At 41.0% G+C, this 14,429-nt stretch overlaps 1 protein-coding gene across 2 annotated transcripts in view; it reads left to right on the forward strand.

The window, feature by feature from the left end:
* Positions 1–14,429, forward strand: part of FNDC3B (fibronectin type III domain containing 3B) — a 356,356-nt gene that overhangs the window by 76,561 nt on the left and 265,366 nt on the right. The window lies entirely within an intron of this gene.

A 14,429-nucleotide genomic window follows, 5' to 3' on the forward strand; every position in this document is an offset into this window, starting at 1 on the left:
TGTTTTATTTTGAGATTCAAAGATCTCTGATCTTGAACCTTTGTCATTCTCTAGAGGTTGTTTCCATTGTAGAATCACTATATGATTTTTTAAAATATCAGAAATTGTAGTTTTTGAGAACAGCAAACTTTACCTAATCCAGCTGGTATTCTTGAAGCATCAAAAACAAGTGTCTGACTTTTGAAATGAATCATTTTGAAAATATGTACAAGTTTTTGGAATAAAGTAGTGTTTACTCATGTCGTGTGTTGTGCTTGACTGATTTTCCCTGATTGGCTGGAGCAGGACGGCCTGAGCAAGATGCCCAGAGGCTGGGTCAGGTTTTGATCTCATCCAGGAGGTGACTGACCCGGACAAGACACACAGGTGTGTGTGAACCCACCCTGGCTCCTGGAGCAGTCCTTCCAAGCCCAGGCTCCCGGGCAGCAAGTCTGCCGCTGTGAAAAGGATAGTCCTTGTTCTCGGTAAAACTCCTTTCTTTGTCACTAGCTACTTAACATTGCAGAGTAGAAAAGTTATTCCTGAGCTCATTCTTGTAGCACTTGGGAAAAAATTTAAACAGTAAGTAAAACTTCAGAAATTATTAGAGATATTGTCTCTGATAACATTACTTAAATTTTTTCTCAGCTCCCCAAGTCCACCATTTGATCAGGGCCAAGGTCTGTGAGCTGCTTATGGGCTGGGAAGTGCAGCCTTCTCTGTATTCTGCCTTCTAGGTCCCAGCTTTACAGGCTCTCCCCTTTGGTACCCCCTGGTCCCGCCTGAGAGGGAGCTTCCCAGTGCACGGAAAGGCTTCCTCCTTCACCCCTCCCTCAGGGCACAAGCTCCTCTCTGCTGTCTCTTCCCTTTTTCTGTCTTTATCTTTGTCCTACCTCATTCCAGGGAGCTTCGCCTGTGCCCCTGGAGGCCTGGGGTCTTTCGTTGTTACCTAGAGGTTGCTTTGTTGGAGTGGTTCCATATCTTGATGAGTTGTTTGTGGAGGGGCTGGTGATCACCCCCATCTCCCTGTCTTACTCCTCCGCCGTCTTCTTCCACTCCTGAATTTTTTAATTGACTACTAAAACTGGTTCCATCAGTCTGGTACTAAATAAATGCCACTTTTTATATTTGTATAGTTCTTTAGAAGCATAACGGAGAAGGTAATGGCAACCCACTCCAGTACTCTTGCCTGGAAAATCCCATGAGCGGAGGAGCCTGGTAGGCTACAGTCCATAAAAGTAGGAGTCTTTGTTTTATCGAAAGTAGAATTGGGAACGATTGCTTGGAAAATATTTATTCAAAATATATTAATAATTCAGATAAGTTAATTGGCCATTTGATGTCAGTCTGTCCCCCCCACCCCACCCCGCCCCGCCTGTCGTAGTACATCAACACTCTATCCAGCGTAGTACATTAATACTTTGTATATACCCCTGATGGGTCTTACTTTGCTGTTTAATATTTATATATATTACTTTCTCCTGCATTAGACCATGAACTTCTTAAGAGCAAAGAATGTCTAATAGGTGCTCAATAAATGTTTGTCAGTTGAATAAATTTCTTCCTGTCTTGCCACTGATGGAAGTACCTCCTTTCCTGACTCCTGATCTCTCTCTTGGCTCATTTCCACCAATCTACTGTTAGATCTTTTATCTTAAACACATAAATAGCTATACCTCTGGCCCACCCAACAAAAACAACCCCCCCCTTCCTTGACTCCACATTCCCCACCCATCCCCACCCCCCACCCCCAGTTATATCTCTGCTCCCTTTACAACAGTACTTCTCTAAATAGAGCCTCTGCTTCCTTGCCTCCATTGCTCTTCCTTTCCAGAGCCTCCACCGGCTGCTCCTCCTCTCTGTGTTCTAGTCACTGGCTGCTCCTCCTCTCTGTGTTCTAGTCTATCAGCAAGTCCTGTTGGCCTTATCTCAGGAACGTTGCTGAAACCATATTTTGCCACGTCTGCGTCAGTTCCGTGACTGTTCCTAGACTCTGAGCCAGCATTGCTCACCAGGGGTAGGACAGTTCTCAACTGGTCTTGCTGCCTTTACTTTTGCCCTACCAGAGAACATTTGCCACACATCAGTCTGCTAAAACTGTAAAAATGTACGTGTCACTGCCCTGCTCAGAGCTCTCCTGTTCACCTGAGAAAAAATCTGAGTGCAGTCCTGCAGCTGGCCAGCCTCCTGTGACTAGCGCTTGCCTCTCTCCCTCATCCTCCCACTGCTCTGCTCCAGCCACTCATGGGAAGTCTCAGAATGCCATGAATAGTTCCAAGGTGCATGTGGTGTATGGTTTCTTTTCTTTTCACTAATTAAAATAATTTAAAAAATGGCTAGTTGGGACTTTCCTGGCCGTTCATGGTCAAGACTCAGCGCTTCTACTGCTCGGGGCGCTGGTTCAATCAGTGGTTGAGGAACTAAGATCCCACGTGCCTCAAAAAAAAAAAAAAAAAAAAAGCGGGGGGAGGTGGGCCAAGGTATTCAAAGTGACTAAACTTGAAAAACAACTCCAGCCTCTCAGGTGGCTCTTGATCCCATTTTGCGTATGTGCCTGGGAGACCTGAGACCACCCATCTGTGTAGCTGTGCACCACTTTTGTGTTTTGATGATTTCTCCCTTGTTTCTGTAATTTGTCTTGTTTAGAGTAGTGGTTTGTGGTTTATAGGCCAGCATACAGAACCCTTAGAATTTTCCAGTTTTCCCTTTGGAAGTGAACTCCTTTGCTCCCAGAAATGACCAGAGACTGAAAAGGCTAGCCTTCCTGGAAGGCCATGTCCTACTTTCTGCTTTGCACATCCACCTCAGCTCTTAAGGAGAAGCTGTGTGATAATATAGGTTAATAGGATCACGTTTTGATTTCACCGAAGAAGCTTTCTATAAAGCCAAGAAATGGGAAAACTTGTTAATCTGTTTTATACACAGTCACAGACATCAAGCTTTGTCAGACCAGGGTACACTTACTGTAAATAAATCTCATTGGAAGGAAATGTTTCAGTCTTTCTAATTTGCAAATATGTCTGATTGTGCTAGAAGCATTGACGTTTAGGCATTTAGGTTATGTGGGCCAAGCTGTTGATTGATATTACCCCTAAATTTCCCTTAATGGGGAACAACTGTTAATTGGGCAGAATGTGTTTGAAATATTCCTCTCAGCAGGAACAGCCTGAGGCTTATCATGGCCTTGATGTTGCCTCTATGTCATTGTGGCTCAGCCGAGATAGTGGCCAGTGTGCCTCTTTTTTGCCTCTTTCTGTCCCCAGAGCCCCCATTCTGTGTGTTCCTCATTCCCTCAAGCCTTCACTGTTTCCTGTGGGTCCTAACATTTAGTTGTGTCAGGGTTGACTGTGGTAGACCTTAAGGCCTGTGTGTGGAACCTGGGCTAAGGCTCAAGGGGGAAGGCTAACGCCCAAGGAGCAAGCAAAACCAAAAATGATGGAGGAATACCAGAGAGAGGTGGGGGAGAGGGAGAGCGAGGGGATCACCAAAAAGAACAGGGACCAAAAATGAGGATCCAAGAGTCAGAAGCTGCCAGAGATTTGAGTTCTCGCCTGGGGCGCCTGCTGGTGTTTGCTGCTTGGATGTGCCGTACGATGCTCAGATGGGTTTGTATGAAAGGATCAGGACGCGGGGGACACACCAGAGGAAAGTCTATATAATGTTTTCTGAGACTTGAGCTGTGTTGTCCCTTGAGGCCAATACTTTTTAACAAGGACCATGTGGAGGCACCAGGCTGACTTTAGTGACAGACTTTGCAGATACTGTCCTGTCAGACCAACGAGATGAGAGACGCTGGAGCCACTTCTCACACTAAACCATCCTAAAGAGCCGCCCGCTGGCCACAGGTTCTCCCTCTGCATTTCTGTTAGGAGTGTATCTAGTGAAGCCTACCATGTATGTGTTTACAATGTTCTTAATACTTTGCAGCTGTGCTGAGCACATTCTAAACATTTCTATATATGCAAAAGAACCACCACAGTTATGAGAAAGCTCTTCAGTCCCCTCAGCCCTCCTCCTGATATCTGTCCTGTTGGTTTCTGGATTTAATTAAGATGAGTTCTTGGCAAGATTCTTTGCTGTGTTCTGGCTCTAACTAAGAAACACTATTAATTTTCGTTATCAGAAGTCACTTAAGGTTGAAACCTAGGTTTGTCATTTTGTATAAGTAGCAGGAAAAGAATGATTCTTTTCTTAAAATGAAAAGCCATCCTCAATTATGAATGAAGATTTAAAGTATATCATCAACTGAAGAAATGAGCAAGAATAACAGTAACAAATATACAAGGTGGATAGAAAGAACTTACTCAATTGCTCTGCTGAGATATAATCCATGTGCCATGGGAAGTGAAGTGAGTCGCTCAGTTATGGCCAGTTCTTTGCGACCCCACCAGGCTCTTCTGGCTATGGAGTTCTCCAGGCAAGAATATTGGAGTGGGTAGCCATTTCTTTCTTTAGGGGATCTTCCCAACCCAGGGATAGAACCCAGGTCTCCTGCATTGCCCGCAGATTCTTTACCATCTGAGCCACCAGGGAATTATAATCCACATGCCATAATTCACTTATTTAATATATACAGTCGGTGAAATTGATTATGTTCACTGAATTGTGCAACCATGACTACCATTAATCTCAGAACATTTTTATCACCCTAGAAGGAAACCCTGTAGGGGGTGCTCTCCATTCCCTCCTCTCCCTTGTTCCTAGGCAAGCACTTAATCTACTTTCTGTCTCTGTAGGTAATTTGCCCACTCTGGACATTTCGTATAAATGAAATTATACAATATGTGATCTTTTGTGTCTGGCCTCTCTCATTAGCGTAGTGTTTTTGAGGCTTGGCCATGTTGTTGCTTTTATCACTACAGACATATCTTGGAGATAGTGTGAGTTTCAGTTCCAAAGAACTGCAATAAAGCCAATATTGCAGTAAAGTGAGTCACATGAATTTTTTGGTTTCTTGGTGCATGTAAACATTCTGTTTATACTGTGTAGACTTTTAACTGTGCATGTCTAAAAAAAAAGTACATACCTTAATTTAAAAATATTTTGTTGCTAAAAAATGCTAACCATCTGAGCCTTCAGTGAATCGTAATCTTTTTATAATACAGTAACATCAAAGGTCATGATTGCAGATCACCATAATGAATATAATAATGAAAAAGTTTGAAATATTGTAAGAATTACCAGAATGTGACATAGAACCTGAAGCGAGCAAATACTTTTGGGAAAATGGCGCTGATAGACTTACTCCACACAGAGTTGCCATGTTAAACCTTCAATTTGTAAAAAAACACAATTATTTGTGAAGCTCAGTAAAGCAAAAATGTGCACTAAAGTGAGGTATCCCTATCCTTTATAGCTTTTTTATTGCCTAAGAATACTCTAGTGTTCATCATTTGATGGACATTTGGATTGTTTCCACTTTTTGTGGTTATTATGAATAATACTTCTATGAATGTATGTGTACAAATTTTTGTGTGGATGTGTGTTTTTGTTTCTCATATACATATACCTAGAAGTAAAATTGAGCAGCTTATTTAAAATTAAAAACAAAATTTTTTGAACAGCTTTATTTTTAACTATTGTTTTCTGAATTAAAAAAAAAAATTCTTTTCTGCTTGCCCTCACGGTAATCTTACCCTCTCACTCCTCCTTTCCACCCCAAATCTCAAAGAAGAGAGGCTGACAATCTTGACATGAGAGGCCTTGTAACTGTGAGTAGTAGAGAGAATGTGGATTGCAGTTTGCAGTAATAATTTTTTTAAAACGTTTGTACAAGTTACGTTTTCCTCATAGACAGTGATGCTGAAGAGTCTGATCCAAAACTGTGCTTCCTCATGTTTGGTTCCTCTTGTCTCACTGTAATTTCTTCTACCTCTAAATAGATCAGCCTAGCTAAATAAAGTTTACTTCCCTTAATATGCCTAACCACATATTATTCTTGAGTTGTAAAGCTTAGTTTCCACCTGAGTTTTTGTGTGTGGCTGTATAAATTACAGTGAAATGTCCTTCAGTAGTCAAAATATTGCATTTCACACATTACATTTTAGAACCTAGCAGTGTATTAACTATCTTTGTTATGAACTTTCAGCACATTTTGGAGATTTGAAGAAGTAACAGCTTGTTTTGAGCATGAAAGAATAAACATCAGCCCAATTTCCAACTTGTTTTGTTGGTTTAATATTTTAATAATCTTTTAAGAAGAATTACAGCAGCTGTCAGGTAAATAAAGCAACCATTAGGTTAAGAACAGAGTGTTCACATAGCATTGACTGATGTGCTTGTTTAATCTGTGGCACTGGCAGACCTACGTGATGGTGGCATGCACTTTACGTATATTCTTGGTGACACTTCTCATGTGCGTATCATTAGGTCAGTGGGGCGGGGATAGAGTTAGATGTCTGCTTGTCCTAAGAATTCAGCACACAGAGCACCTGAAGCATGTTTTGTCATTTTTATTTCTTATGTTTTGCTTTTTTTTTTCTTTTAAGCTTCCTGAATATTAACATCTAATGAGCTTTCTTCATGCCTCCTTTTCAGATAGCAGATCTCCTTAAATGTAAACAGAAAACTGTTTTTCTGGGATATCCTGTTAATAAGCATTCCTTGGGAAACAGGAGGTTACAGTTACCTCAGTCATGTCCAGTTGTCTTGACTTTTGCCCGTTTCGGTCGATCAGCATTTAGCATGTCATTTTCTTGGGACTGAGGTTTTTTCCCCCTTCGGCTTCTTCTTTTTGAAAGCCTTTGTTTCCCCCAGACAGCATATGCAGCCAGAGTTTTCCCTGCGCATTCTTTTGAGTACATATTTCCAGACAGCACATTAAATATGTTAAAATGTTCCATGTTCAGACGGTGCTCACCATCAGCATGTCTTCTACAGCAAATGTACTTCTTCTACTAGTCCAGTGGCCTTTTCTGTTCAGGTTGATATCTTCTTAACAACGTTTCCCCTGACAGCTCCCTTCTTGCAATCAGTAGTTCAGATCCTGTCACCACACAGGTTTCCTCTTAAACATGCAGACGGCTACCGTGTCAGGGGGACGCAGAAAGAGGATCAGCGTCAGTATGGTGTAGAAAAATGAATAAATGGCTCTTGGGAGCCTTGCCCAGGAAAAGGATATTCAAATGAGAAATGGGACTGCAATTAAAATATTATTGCTGAATAATATTAGATAACGTCTCATTTTATGATACCCCCTATTTAGAGGCAGGGGCTTGAGCTGGCAGGTAGAAAAAGTTAGGCTGCTCAAATGTTGGGCTTGGGAAACCCAACATGGGGAAGCGCAGTTTTGGATCAGACTCTTCAGCATCACCGCCTATGAGGAATGTGTAACTTGTGCAAATGTTTAAATAAAATTATTATTGCAAACTGCCATTCATGTTCTCTCTACTACTCACAAGGCCTCTCGTGTCAAGATTGTCAGCCTCTTTTCTTTGAGATTTGAGGTGGAAAGGAGTGAAAGGGTAAGATTTATGACTGAATTAAGGAGTGACTGAATAACAGATTTGTTCATCTGCATAAGCATCTATTGTACGTCTTCTCTGCAGGACTATATTAGGTGTTGGTGACACAAAGCTGAATAAGACACTGTTTTTGCCCTAAAGGAATAAACAGTCTAGCTGGGGAGCAGAATGTGGTTTACAAAAAAAAAGAAAAAGGCTGTATTTACACATGTGTAGACCAGGGAAGAAGTGCTTGGGTTGCAGAATGTATCAGTGTCTTGGGAGCATCCAGGGAGGGCTAGGGAATGGGAGAGGCGAGCAGGAAAACACACCAGGCAAGGAGAAGTGTCTGTGGGGAGCCTGAGCCTGAACTGAGGTATCATGCTGAAAGTTATTCAGGCTTTGCATATCATGTAATCAGTTTCTGTGGTGCGAAATGTGAATACTTTGCAGGGCTAGCATAATCAGGGGAGAACTAATATTAGTGATGCCCCCAGCAAACAGTTATCTATGCATTCTAGAATCTCTTTTCTGGAAACTTTGCTCTTCGGTATTCTTTCTAGAGAATCTGTGTGTCCTCTGTGCATCCAGTCTGGTCATCCACTCCTGGCTTCTTGATTCTGTCCCTCACAATTTCCAACTCTGTGGAGGTGAGGACCATGAGCACCCTTAACCAAATGCTTTCTAGCAGTGCAGGCAGCTGCTCACATTTCTGAGGGCTTCCTCTGAACTGTAAAAAAGAAAAAAGAAGTCTGAGTTTTCCAGGTCTGTGGTCTGATTTTACAATCCTCTCTGCCTTAGGTTTGCCGATTCCATTAACTCCAAAGCCTTCCGAAAAGGCAAAGCCTATGTATAATCTCTGTCTCATAAAGGAAAATGTTGATGCCATGCAGCGGAGGGTGTTATATGTGGCACTCACAATAATTATGACACATGATATATAATTATGACAGCTCTGAGCTGTCTGGGTTGAGAGACACTTCAGAGTTTAATTAGCCGAAGGCAATAATAATAAGATACAAGATAGAGTCAGTATCCTTCAAATGGTAGAAATAGAGCTGCCTTCAAAAAGGAGAGGATTAAGGAAAAACACTGGCGTGGCAAGGTTGCACTGCAAAATAACAGCAATTTAAAATTTTATGGTGGTTTTAACATTATGATTGTTTTCAACTTATTGCAGTGTTTGACCGTCTGGTTGCACTCTAAACTCAAGGGCAGCAGGGGTTGTCTCTTGGTCATGCTGTACCTGGCGTCTGAGGTAGCATTTAGTAAGGTAGTATTCGGTAAGTCCTTCAGAGTGAATGAAGGATGAACAAAATGAACAAATTTAATTCATCTAAACCAGGGCTTAAAAACTGGATACCTATTACATTTTACATACAGGCATTAAAAAAAGGAAAAAAGCTTTATGCTTAACAAATAAATAATTAGGGGCCAAGCTTTAAAAATGGGAAGATCTACACAAAATTCTGGATCTTTAGGTTTTTTAAAAATCCCAGAAGATCTGGTAACTGGGCTGGTCATCCTACTTGGCAAAAGTTGACGGACCCAAAGTAGCAGCCACCCTCTTTGGATGGGGAGAACTGTCCTCAGGCCCCCTTTGTCCATTTCACTTAATTCCCAAATTCGCCTGGGCTCTGTGGTCAGTTGAACTTGCAACCTGGGGATTGTTTACCTTTTTTTTTTTTTTAGCTTTGTAATTGTTTCTTGTGCTCACACATACTGGGTTTTAAAAGCAAAACTATTTAAGATTTTTCAGGCAAACTTATTGTATCATACTGATAAAGTGATTTTAAGTCTCTTAGTTTTCTCCTTTCCTTATATAACTTGTAAAATGAAGTAGTATGGACTCTGGCTCATGTAGCTATGTAGAAGGATTTCAGTTATATGTCTTACAACTTTGGACCCATGTGTTGTTTTATTTGGCCTCTGCTTCTCAGTGAACAGTATTCGAGTCCCCAGTCAGTGCCATATTGAACACTCATCAAAGCATAGGAAGGGCAGAAGAAATGACCAGGTGCCTTGGTTTTACTGTTTACAAACTGGTTAAGGAGCATTAAACACAGATTCAGGGTATCAGCATTCAAAGGGATAAACATGCAAATACTTGTGTTTACAATATTTTTTACAGTTTCTCCAAGAATTGCATTTTCCTTAGGTACTTATTAAAATAGAATTTTTTGAACGTAAAATTTCCCTGGTGTTACCTAGATGAGGCATTTTAATTTAAATCATGTCTATATTGACTTTCTCTTTGAATAAAACTACATTTGATAGATGTCCAACCTCAAATTTGTTTTTTTAAAATGCATATTTGTCATGTTGGATGTGATGTGATAACCAATGATATATTGTAAAGTATGGTAAAACTTATATATATATATGTATACACAGACACAGAGGGAAAAAAATGGGACTGTTCTCTTCCAGAATGTGTGAAGACATATGTTTGCACATAATCGTTTTTATGTTGGCAGACTCATCTTTTTTGGTCCAAATGATTGACTTAAAAATATGACTGTATAGCAATTATCTACATTACATTTCCAAACAGGACCGTAGTGAGCAAGCTGCATAAGTTAGCAACAGTAATATCTAGATTCCAAAGGCAGGTGCAGAAAGTAAACAGCCTCCCAAGGAACCCATTGCTGAAGCGTCCTAGGGGGGCTTCGCTGTCTTAGATTACATTTAAATTGGAATTGACCAGAAGTAGGTACCCCCCTTAGTAATCTCCCAGCCAGCTCTGCTGTTATGGTGAAGTGAAGCTGAACTGTGGTGGGCCTCCAGAGGAGACAGTTCAGCGCCACTCTAGTGTTCCTGCCTACATTGGTATTGCCTCTCAGCCCTGGGCCTTTTTCTTTAGTAGGCGACCGTCAGATAGAGCACTGCTGAGAGGATATCTGTTTTACGTGCGGTGTGTGCTTAGCACAGCCATTAACTAGAATGCTTTGACCTGGAGCCATTCTTTTTTGCCCATTCCTTGCCTCTTCCAGTATAGGAGGTGTGCATTTGGACATCTACATTTAGAAAAGGACTTTGCCAAGGGTTTCTGCTTTGCAAGTGACAAGGGAACTAGTTAAGTGGAGAGAGCAGAAAGTAGGAACTATTTGGTTTCATTTTGGGGGGTCAGGTTGACCCTTGAATAACAGACTTGAACTTCAGAGATCCACTTATACACTTACTTATGTTTTTCAGTAGTAAGTATTATAGAATATACCATCCACCATTGGTTAAGTCTGCAGATGTACAACTCAGATACCTAGGATCTGCGAACGCAGAGGGCTGACTATAAGTTTCAGATGGATTTTTGACTTCGTGGAGGGTTGGTGCCCCTAAGTTCTGCATTTTTCAAGGGCCAGCTGTGTTTCTAAAAAAACGTGGAAATCAATCTTCTGAGCTAAACCTTAGATGTAGAGAAATGGACTTGTTATCGAGTTGTGTTTCATGACTTCTAATTTTTAGGAGTTGTTAAACTGTTCTTATGTTTTCTAAGTAGATAGAAAAATTTGCACGGAAAAATGTTCTTGGGTAGAAGTTTCTTTGGTTTTCACGTATATTGGAATATCGAGTTGTCATTCTGGTTCATGGGGAAAATTGTGACACACATGCTTTTGTTAGTGGTGGTGTTTAGTAGCTAAGTTAGCCAGAGGCATCCAGCTCATTTATCTTTTCTGATTTGTTTCGCATTGACAGAGCACATCTATTTAAAATCCATCTTAATTCTCATCACCTTGGCAAAAGGGCTGTATAAAAAGCATCCTTATAGAATGGCTGTTTCTTAATCATTTATTTGTAACTTTAGTCATGATAGAAAACAAGTGTAGTGTAAAATGTAAACAGGATATGAATTACAAAGGAATGGCATCCATATTTTTTCATAAAATGTTTGCATTGAGAAATTAGACCTTAGGCTTAATATATACTCTGTGAATAATATCTCTTTTAAAGACCAGGGAATCAACTGAGAGTGGAATTGAGTAATGGATGACATCATCCTTTTATAGATGGGTATCCACATCTATAGGTGTTTACTTCTCAGACTTTCTGTTTTCTTACGTTTAAAGTGGTTTACTCAGGGTTGGGCACTTTTTATCACCTGCCCATATACACCATGCTGCTTCAAGCTGCCTTGGGACTTTGAGGAGCCTCCATCAGGGAGACTTGAAGAGAAGCCTCATACTCAGTGTAGGCTTTTGCTTTGCAGGGAGGCAGTGGCTCATTTTTCAACCATTATTTTAAGAACATGGGGGAAATGTGGGCTAACATGTTTTGTAACATTCCAGAGAAGTGTCTTAACAATATAAAAGATATATTAAAGGTCAGATTTTTTTTGGCATTGAAAGAATGCCAAGGGTCTGACTACAAGTTTTTGGTATTTACTTCAAAATTAAATGTTACTTTTTAAACTTGCTGATCACCAGAAGGTTTTTTGTCTCAACTTTATACTCAATTTTTAGTTGCAGGGTTATTTGTTAAATTATTGGAAAGACTGACTTACTTTTTTGGTGGTGGGGTTGCTGTGCTGTATGGCTTGGGGATCTTAGTTTTTCGGCCTGGTTGAACCCAAGCCATGGCAGTGAAATTGCTGAATCCCAATCACTGGGCTGCCAGAGAACTCCCCAAGAGAATTCCATTTGATATTTTCACTTTTTTGTTCTCTGTGGTAGAGGGAATGAATAGTAACTATTTGAGGCTTATGATGTGCTAAGCACTTTTATATAATATTTCTTCCAGTGAACATACACCTTGTAAGGTGGTGATCATTTTTACAGACAGAACCACAGATGAGAAAGGTTACGAACTTTGCACCTGGCAAATCACAGGACTGGGATTTGAGTCCCCTGTGTCCTACCATCGAGGAGTGGTGGTATTGCTTGGACTAGGCATATCTACATTGTTTTGTTCAGGTAAACAGCCAGGAGAGATGTGGGACTGGGTTTTGTATAGTAGTAAGTTGTAAGGCTTGCAAAGAAGAGTATTCTTGCTATTACCTTAAATTTCCTTCACATCACCCCTGAAAGATGGCAGTAAATCTGGTTGTGGAGCTTCTCAGAGTTGCAAACCAAGCTGGGTGACTGTGTCTGAAGCCTGGAGGCACCAACCGAGTTTGGAGGAAGAAGTGAGGTTGAAGTCATTTCAGGCCCAGGTCGTCAGAGTAGCTCCCTTCCTTTCCCTAGGGAGTGGTTCTTTCCCTGAGGTTAGCCATAGGGGAGCAGTTTCCTCTGGGATCAGCACCTGCTGAGAGATGGTGGTGACCAGAGAGAAGAGGCAGGGGCTTGCCAAGCCAGGGCACAAGGAGAGGACTTTTGTCTGCCTTCTTTTCCTTCCAAACCCCGCCTTTCTTTTCCATTCAAAAATTACATCACCCCCGAGGCACAGTTTTTGTGTCTTAAGAAATCTAAAAACTTATTATAAGACTTGAACCTATTAGATTATTTTTTGTTTCATTTCTGAATTTATAATTATTTCTCTTAAGTAATGCCAGAATTGAGAAACAAATCATTTAAGTTTATCCTTCAAAAAGAAATCACTCTATATGAGCATTTCTGAAGTGTCTCACCTCTGCTCATTCTTGTTCTCACGGGGAATACAAAATTAGGTGTCATGTAGCATTTGTGCTATGAGACCACACCCCTTTGCTAGTGAGTTCCTCATCTTTGTTTCAGATTGATGAAGGGCTGCTTGGACTTTGACTCTCCTCAAGATGTTAATTATATGTTTCAAAATCATGTGTTCTGTTAAAAATCACTTACGCATAGCCTTGGAAAGAGCACTGGAGGCAGGGAGGTGCTTCAGGGGTGTAGAATATTGTTTGGAGGCCTTGGGAAATAAATCTTAAGTTCATTTACCACCAAGACATATTTAGTCAGTGTATATAAACAAAAGAAGTCACAGTGTGCCTGAACGTTATTTGTCCCAGATGGAGTTTAAACTTGGCTCATTATACTGCGCTGATGTCATGGTACATAAACTGGCCCGAGTTAGAGACGTGCATAGAATCTGCTGCGCGCTTGTGTGTGCTGAGGGCTTGCGAGGAGGAGGGAGGGGCTGGCTGGAAAATCGTTGTCACATTTTTCCTTTGCTGTCTGCATAGCCTAGTGTCAGTCCTGAATTTGGACTGGGTGCAGGGTGAGGGAAGAGTCGGAATAATCTGTTCATTTGTGCAAGTCGGTATGTGATGCACTCAGGGATGTCGTTCTTCCAAGACTGAGTGTAAGTGCATCAGGCTTTCCAACAGTTGCTTACGATGCTCTGGCACTACAGTCTAGAGGGGAAAATCTTAAAGCAGTACATTTTTTAAGAGCATTCTCAAGTCTGTTTGCCTTGAAGTCTTCAGTCTGGATGGTGTCTTTAAACTTTTTAATGGTCTTAAGTATCCTGCTGTATAATTCTGTTTTCCTGGATTGAATGGTGGATAACCTTTCAAACTAGTTGCTTAAGTGTTTAAAAAGGCAGATGCTTGATGCTTCTTAGAGAAGCTGGCCAGGTTTAATTCTTCCTTGGTGCTTTGAGAGGACCCAGAAAAGGGTCCTCTCCTGGAATAGGCAATCGACACATACTGTGGTGTTACTGTGTTACATTTAATCGCTGACTTTCCTTGTGATAATCTTAATTAGAAGCAGTTCCAAGCAATTCACAGCATTTTGTGGATATAAAAGGCTTAGATTTCAGAACTACTGTGAAAGGGTTCCAAAGTCACTATTGTTGCCGGGATCCGCGGAAGCTGAACAGACACTGAAACGTGAATGAGCTGCGAGGTGATCCTTTAAGGAAAGCCAGAATGTTTCTCAAACAGAAAATCTGGTCCGAGGTGAGAATTGGCTGGTTTTAGATTTTATTGAGAACATGAAATGTGGCAGATGTGGCAAACTTTTTTTCTTCAGACTTTCTCATTAGAGGCCATGTCACTGGTAGAAATTTGAAGAGAAATAAATATTAATAATTATTTATTGAGCATATACTATATAGAAGGCCTTCTACCAGGGCTGCTGGGGGGTGGCTTTCTTC

Source organism: Oryx dammah, unplaced genomic scaffold, assembly GCF_014754425.2.
Source record: "Oryx dammah isolate SB20612 unplaced genomic scaffold, SCBI_Odam_1.1 HiC_scaffold_2, whole genome shotgun sequence".
NCBI lineage: Eukaryota > Metazoa > Chordata > Mammalia > Artiodactyla > Bovidae > Oryx > Oryx dammah.